Below are 8,342 nucleotides of genomic sequence, written 5' to 3'. Positions count from 1 at the left end.
TTTTAGATAGGGTTTACCCTGTCCCTAAACTGTCCAGTCTAAGCAGCAGTGGCTTTTGTTACACAGACTTACTCTTCAGTTCTGGGAAATGTGAGTGAACTATAAAGAACTTCTTGGGATGTGCATGGTCCCCTGGGTCTTTGTTGTTGGTCCTGAGCCCTGGGCAACTTTTTTCCTAATTTCCACTTTCTACAATTTAAATGAAAAACAATTCATTTTGGAATTTCTCCGATGCTCTTCTCCAACCTGTTCTAATTAATCTTACCTGTGCCCTTCATCTTTTTTCCTCCTCTAAGGCTTTACTGACAGGATAATCCTGTAATCTCAATCGTGGGAAGGCTGAAGTGGATCACTTGAGCTCATTTCAAGGCTGACCTGGGCATTCAAAAAAACTCAGCCTAAAGACAGAACACTTTTACAAAGGCACTTTACATTACATCCTGTTGCTTGGACTTCTTCCTGTTCAGAAATTTCATCGTACGCTAAGTGATCCTTGGCTCACACTTAAAAAATGAACTTCTATTTATTCTCTGGTCAGGCTTGCTGGAGTTTTCCACTCTGCCTGAAGGATAAAATCCCGAGTTGCAGTGTTCTCATCTCAAAGAGGGGAGAAGGCAGGTGGATGTGTCCAGAGAACCACTGCAGCTGCTTCAGAGACACTAGTTTCTTGCCAGGATGGGAGAGTCCATTGGCTGCTGGAAGATCTGGCCGTCTTACATTGACCTCAGACTTTAAACCAGTCCTGTGTTCTCTACCCATATGTCTACCAGTTACTTAGGCTACCACATCTTAGGTACCAGTCCTGTGTTCTCTACGCATATGTCTACCAGTTACTTAGGCTACCACATCTTAGGGCATTGGGGGCTCTGGAGGGGTATTTTGAAATCCCCTTCATGCTCACAGAATACTGTACGTTTGCTCATAAACTCTTAAACTTATTTCCTCTTATTTTATGCCTCCCACCACCTGCATTAAAAAAAATCCCTGGTATTTAGTAGAATTTCAGGAAAGTAAATGGGTGTGTGTGTGTGTGTGTGTGTGTGTGTGCGCGCGCGCGCGCGCGCGCGCGCATGCGCGCGCGTTTGTAGGTGTAGGGTCCTTAGTGGTGAGAAGCCTGAGGGAAATAAAGCAGGTAATTTAAAATGTTGACAACTTATTACTCTCTTTGAGTTGTAGTTCAGTTACAGGAACGCTTTCTTGGTCGACTGTTAAGTAGATTTGATCGTAGTTCAGGGTAGACCTGTTAGTACTGCCAATCCCACTTACCCTTAAGCAATGAGCTTTCTGACTACCCTGTCCTGAGTCAATTTTGTTATCTTGGTTTACTAGGTATCCACTATCAGATGAGTTGATTTCTCTTCTGGGGTTGGTTCTGTTTGTCCTTTTTAACTTAGTATGTATTACAGAGTCAGGCCGTGCCGCTGTATTTACTCTCTGTGCACAGGGATGACAATTGCTTCATTGTATGCTGCTCCCAAGTTAGAATTCAGTGTGTTGTGGAGAAGGCAGCTCACCCTGAGTAAGTTTGTCTTTAAGTTTCACACTACAGTAAAGTTCTATATTAGAAACTTGTTTAGTTTGTGTGTTTTTATGCTTGGAATATTTCTTTAGTTAAGATTGCCTTGTGCTTTTTGTATTCTGTGTTTAGGATGTTGAGGTATTAGGATTCTTGGCAACCAAAAGGATTGAACCCAGTATCTAGCACAGTATTGGTGTTGATCTATAAACATAATGCCTTTTTTGATGTGGGGGTAGTTTTAACCTGAATTGTTAGGCTCTAGGTCCATGCTTAACACAGTAATAATGAAGTTAATTTATTTTGGAGTGATTTCTTAATAGTGTGATAGATTTCTTTTTCTTTTTTTAAACCAATTTTTTTGGCAAGGCTGAAAAAGAAGGGTACATCTTTTATTCACTGCTGGCCACATTAAAGCTGTTAACAGTTTGGCATAGTTTAGAACTCTTATCTGAAAATTTCCTTGGGTAAAATGATTCTAACTGGCTAAATACACAATTGTGCAAATTCAGTTTATTGTTGTTGAAATTTGCTCTCAATTGCCTATAATCTAGTAATTGGAAGAAGGTTGATTATAATGTACTTCATAGAGGTGTGTAGGCCATGTACATCTGTGAATTGTAACGCAGTGGTGCCTGGGATTCTTTTTTTCACATAAACTCCCATTAGCTATGCTAATGTATTAAAGACCTTTGCTCAAAGATAGAATAAATGTGCTGTTCCATGAGGTGTTCTAGTTTTTGCTCATATCTCTATAAAGACAAAGATACATATTTTATAAAGTAATTGTACATCTAGCATGGAAGAAAAATATTCAAGATTGTTAGCATTCTAGTGAGTATACAAGACAAGAGCAGCAGTGAGTGGCCGTAGTGGGGAACACACTGACTTCGGTTTTTAAATCCTCCACAGGCAATATACACCCCTACTGTTTGTACCTTGACCCTCTTAGCAGTGATGTGAGTTATCCATTGCATTACGAATTGATTAACCACTGGCGGACTGAAATTGTCTTGCTGTTGAACTCTTGAGTTGGACTGGTTGTGTATTTACCCTGTTCTGAGCACCTTAAAGTCTTAAGGATGTCTGGTTGTGGCAGCTTTATTGTAAATGGCCTTAGGTAGAGAGTCATGGGATCCAGGGAGCTATGTGATTTAGGGAAGATGAAGGATGTACTTGTAAGGGCAGGGGGAAGACCTTAGGAAATTGCATTAGGGCTGGGCTTGTGCTGAAGGAGGGAAGCCCTGAGTTCATTCCCCAGTTTAAAAAAGTACATAACAGTGTTTGAGAATTAGATTCTGTGTAAAGCGAAGGTGTTAGAGCAGTCCAAATTTGTTATTTTCAACTTAAAATGGGAGGGATTTTCATTAATTATACTGAAAAGGTTTTATAATTCTATTTTGGGAAACTTGATGTTGGCAGCATCACTTCAAAAGTTAATTTGTATCTATTTGTAATTGAATTGGTTGTATTCTGTTTGCACTCTAGAATTTGAAGGCAAGGTTACTTCCTTGGCTTTAATTCTTTTAGGAAAAAAATACTGGAAGAAACTTAAGAGATCTGTTAATGCCAGTACTTGAATGTGACATTAACATGTCATGGAAACTGCTTTAAATAAATACTTGAGAAAAGGAATTACATAATTGCCTTTTTTGTTGTTGTATGAATGGGCGTGATTATATTGAGTTTAATTACATTTTTTATACAACTTGTATGAGACTGAAATGGAATCCTTACTAAAATTTTTGGAAGATGGCCTTTTGAGTATTAGAGATGGCTAAATCAGTAAATAAAACTTTGAAACAGAAACTTGTAAATTACTTCTACAATCACTGATCTATAAAGCATGCTACTGTCAGTCAGGTTTATGTATTAAGACCTATCAGCATGTCTTTTTTAGTACATGGTTGACTTCATTTTAAATTATAAGATATTCTCTGTACTGTTTACCATTTTCAGAACTTATTCTTCCCAGACCAATTCCGCTGGGACTGTTTCCATTGTAGAGGCTTCCTTCCGATGAAGCTTACAGTGGGCTTTCATGAGGTTTTCATTTGCACTAAATTTTATTTTCTGAAAGATCACTTAATGTTTATAATGTAGTGCTTTTGTCTTACAATTAAACTTTTATAGCACTCATGCATGTTTTGCACTGTCTTTTTTACCCCCCAGTTTAGGCTATTCTGGATGAATGTCTTTAAATAAAGACCTTGTTTTTAGTTGAGAAGGTAAGAGAACTGTATAATGGTTAAACATCACATAAAACTTTAAATAATGGATCATTTGAAAATTAGTGTTTCTATACAGGTGGTCAAAAACTACTACAGTTGAAGAATCAGATAGAAAAAGGCTGTTCCAGTTTTTCTCCAGATAACACATGAGGGCGGTGAGATTATGTATGAAAGAGTTTGCTCTTTGGCTGTGTGTTGCCAGATGTGATGAGACCACTATTATTTTTAGAAAACAGCAAATTGAATTAGATGTTTAATGGCAGCAACATTGAACAAGGTCTTCCCAGTAGTGTGAATACAGGAAACAGAAGGGCACTTGCATTTCTCTTTGTGTCTTGTTTTCATTTTTGTCTTTGAGATTGGGTCTGCTATGTGTCATTCCTAGCCGGCTGCCCTGAACTTGAGCCTGTCCTGCCTCAACCTCTCTCAAGCATCGGGATTGCAGGCTTGTATCAACTTGTTCTTTTAGAGCAGCGGTTCTCAGTGTGTGGGCTGCCACCTTGGGATGGGGTAGGTGGCAGTGGTAGTAGAGATAATCAAACGCCCTGTAACAGGTCGTAAGACCGTCGGGAAACATGTTTATGATTCACAACTAGCAAAATTAGGAAGTAGCAATGAGAATTTTATGGTTGGGGGTCACCACAACATGAACTCTATGAAAGGGTCGAAGCATTAGGAAGGTTGAGAACCACTGTTAGAGGAATGCGGGTTATGATTAATGTTGCCCTTGCCAGGTCACGTTGCTGGTCTTAACAAATAACCTCTTTGAAACTAGTCTATTCTTCAAAAAGAAAAAAAGTAGAATTAAATGGGTTTTGCCATAATTCACACAAAATGAACTTTTCAAGAGTCTTGTGAGTTTTGAACGTGTTACATTGAATGGTGCTTTCTGTTTAGCAGATCGTCAAGTTTGCAGTTTAATACACTGAATGGGACAGATGATTGCAAACAAATCCTGTGCTAATCTTGCTGTTTGCCTACTGATACTGGGCGATTTAAAACTTCTCCAAACATCCGTTTTTCCATCTATAAAATTGTAGTAACTTCCTCACCTGTGGGCATAATTGAGGCATGTTTAAATACTTTGAAGTTAGCACTTTTTTGCCTCATGAAGCTATAAACATACAGAGGGTCTTATCCCAGAGTGACAGTATTTTCAGAGGTAGAGCCCAGGTGCCTGGTAAGATTTCTGAATCTAGCCTGGTGGTGGCATGTTCCTTTAATCCCATCTCGGATAACCTGAGTTCAAGGCCTGCCAGGGCGGCATAGTGAAACCTGTCTTAAGATTTCTGATTCTAATGCTGACGCTTGGGAGCCAAGTTTCATATCTGCTATGTGTATCTAGTTAGTTTATAAATGAGGAAGTAGCTGATCAGTGTCTGCTGGACACATAAGAGAAATATGTAGCAGGGCCCTCTGGAAGGATCTCTTGTTTCTGTAGGTCTGGGGTTCCCTGAGTTATGCAACTTAGACAACTTTGACAAAGGAGTCTTGTAGTGTTGCTGACAAATTGGGAAGAGTTCAAGATTGTTACGGTTGCAGATTACTGGAAATTGCATGTACCGAAACTAGAAATACAGTTAAATTGAGGTTTGTGAAGAAAGGAAGGAAGGTAGGGTTGAGTTAGGGAATGTAAAATTTGAAGTGCTTGTATAATATCCAATGGCTGTAGTAACAGAGTTGGAGAAACTGGTATTTAGAGGGTAGAGGTGGAGAGGGCAGTAGGGAGTTAGAAATAAAGAGAACCAAAAGCTAGGCTGTGTTGTAGACCGAGCGACTGCATGATTGTGTTCAACAAAGCCTGCTGCACCTCCAGCAGCCTTTAGTGTTGATTTTCTTCTTTTTACTAGTTCAAGGGACTCAACATGACAACTTGGGCTTCAGTCGTCTTGGGTGTACAATGGAAATGATCTCAGTTGTTGGGAAGATGAAGAATCTAATTACCAGCATGTTGTGTGCTGAAGTGGGCTGCTTCTGACTGTTGATACAAATGGAACTTGGAGGATCTAAGTCCTAACTCCCTTGTAACTCATCTAGTGACTTATGCCTGTCTTGGCTGTTTCTTGAATTTATTCTCTGCTGTGCAGTATGCTCCATGTGTAGATACTGTTGGAGCTGTTACTTCTCTGACTTCCTTTAACTTCTGTAGCGTTACTGCCACTTGTGTGTACAGACGTCATTCTGTTTCTGACACGATTCCTCTGTGGTAACGCATGTGAGCTGCTTGGTGCAGAGCTGGGTTACAGCCAGTTGGAAAACCTAAATGAACGAGATGCCTGTGATTCCACTGTACTTCCTCAGCCTAAGCGCAGAGACCAGGGAGTCATTTCTGAACAGCTGCTCTCCTCCCTCCAGGAAGCTTTCTTCAACTTGTGCATTCACATTCTCTGAAAAACCCTTCAGTTCGTCTCAAGACTAGGAAGGAAGGAAGCATGGAGACTCCTTCAGCCTGGAGCCAAGAGCAACAGCCTGTGCTTCCACTGTGCTCTTCAATGGCCATGTGCTCAAAATTCAAGACTGGGCCTCTGTAGCTGGGGGATAGCATTTGCCTTAGTGTGGGCAAGGTCCTGGGCTTGATCCCTACCCCTACCTCCCAAAGGACTCAGGATTCTTTGAGGCTTTTGGTTCTTGGCTTTCTGTTATGTAAGCTGAGGGAACTAGGTTAGGTGATGTTATAGTGCTTAACTTTTTAGTAATTATGCTAATATGTACTCTTAGAATACATGTGTTTTATATATAGAATTATAACCACTAAGTTGTTAGGCCAGTTCTATATGGATTAAAAAATATCAGTGAGATGTGACAATTTTCCTTACTATTCAAATTCTTTTGCCTAAAAACGACTGTCTGATCCACAATTAAGGGATCAGACAAGACACTCATAATTCAAATGGGCTATATTATCAGTGAGTATCTGATTCAGTAAATATTATAACTTTGAAGCTCTGTGATACTGTCTTTAGGTTGGCCTTTTTTTCTAATCTAAAATAAAAATAATACAACAGTTTTTATGTGTCTGCCAGTGACCTATAAACTTCACCTTACACTAATAGACTTAAAGGTTCTTAGCATCACAGTACAATTCGGTGTCATCTTGCCCCCAGGCCGTTAGTATGCTGTGTGAGAGGCTGCATTGAGCAGCCAACGTTTTTCCCTGGGTGTGTAAACCACCAGGATGACATCGTGACTGGAATGTACTTCTAGGAATAAACAAGCAAGGTGGCTGTTGGAAATGTTGACTACTGTTCATTACTACAGCTCTTTCAAGCATCAGCTGGTGTGGTTTCCCATCAATCCATTTTAATTTGTATTTTATTTTTTTGTCTCTATGTGGCCCTGGCTGGCCTCTAGCTCAGAGATCACCTGCCTCTGCCTCCTAAGTGCTAGGACTAAGGAATGTACCACCATGCCTGGTTTATTTTCTATTTTCTTTGAGATACTATGTAGCCTAGGCTTGGCCTCAAAGAACAAATCTGCCCCAGGCTTCCAAGAGATGTACTTACAGGCATGAAACTAAATGATTTTTAAAACTTTTAAGAACTTGAGTTGGTGAGATGGCTCAGTGGAGGAGGGTGCTTGCTGCCAAGCTGGATGACCCGAGTTCAGTTCTGGAATGCATGTGGTGGGAGGAGGGAACAAGCTCAGAGCTGTCCCTTGACTTCCATAGGCACACTGGCATATGCACACAAACATAGATACATGGGAATAAATGTTGAAGGAAGAAGACCTTGGTTCCCACTGCTGTTAGTAACTGCAGAGCAGAGCTGGGTGCTCTGTGTCAGAAGTCTTGGTGACAGAGGGCTGTCAGGTGCTAAGATAGAGCCTGTGACTTGTTAGAATATGGCTTACCAGTTTGTTTGATCGGTACACAAGGAATTGCCTCCTATAAAACAATGGTTTGAACTTGCATTTCAAATGAAACATGGAAGACAAGGCTTATATGCTCATAAGAAAAATTCTTATTTCTAAGGGTATTGTAAGGTTAATTATGGGTTTCAGTGTGATTAGTAATTAATGGCATTAGTTCAGTAACCACTATTAATAGATAAGACTTAGATTACTCTGGGAAATGTGTATTCAGTCAGTACCAGGCACCAGATGAGGAACAGGACATGGTGTAACTTGTCCCTGAGACAGACACATAAGTGATATGTGCCAGAGCTGAGTTGAGCTTCAGGAGTTTAATTACAGAATTTGTGCTTTTTGAAACAAGTTCTCACCACTGTACTTGGACCACACTGTAATTTAGGGTAGCCTTGAACTCACAGCAGCCCTGCTTCAGCCTCTGAGTGTTGGGATTACAAGCCTGAGTCACCATGCTGTTTGTCTCTTGTTTGAGCTAGACTCTTGGTATAGGCCTGGACCTCAGATCTGCCCACCTGAGCCTCCTGAGTGCTGGGGTTAAAGGTGCGCAGTGTCACTCAGTCTGCAAGGTGAGGGAACCCAGGAAGGAGGGCAACAGCAGAGAAGCTGTGTTAGTGAGATGGAGGTACAAAGACAGAAAAGAGTCGGAAGATGCCAGAGGGTCAGGAAACGGTCATCCTTTCCTCCAGTGCTGTACCACTGGGTGAGTTCAGAGTTACTGGATGCAGAAC

The sequence above is a fragment of the Peromyscus eremicus genome, chromosome 10, assembly GCF_949786415.1.
Source record: "Peromyscus eremicus chromosome 10, PerEre_H2_v1, whole genome shotgun sequence".
Taxonomy (NCBI): domain Eukaryota; kingdom Metazoa; phylum Chordata; class Mammalia; order Rodentia; family Cricetidae; genus Peromyscus; species Peromyscus eremicus.
Note: the sequence above shows the minus strand (reverse complement) of the source record.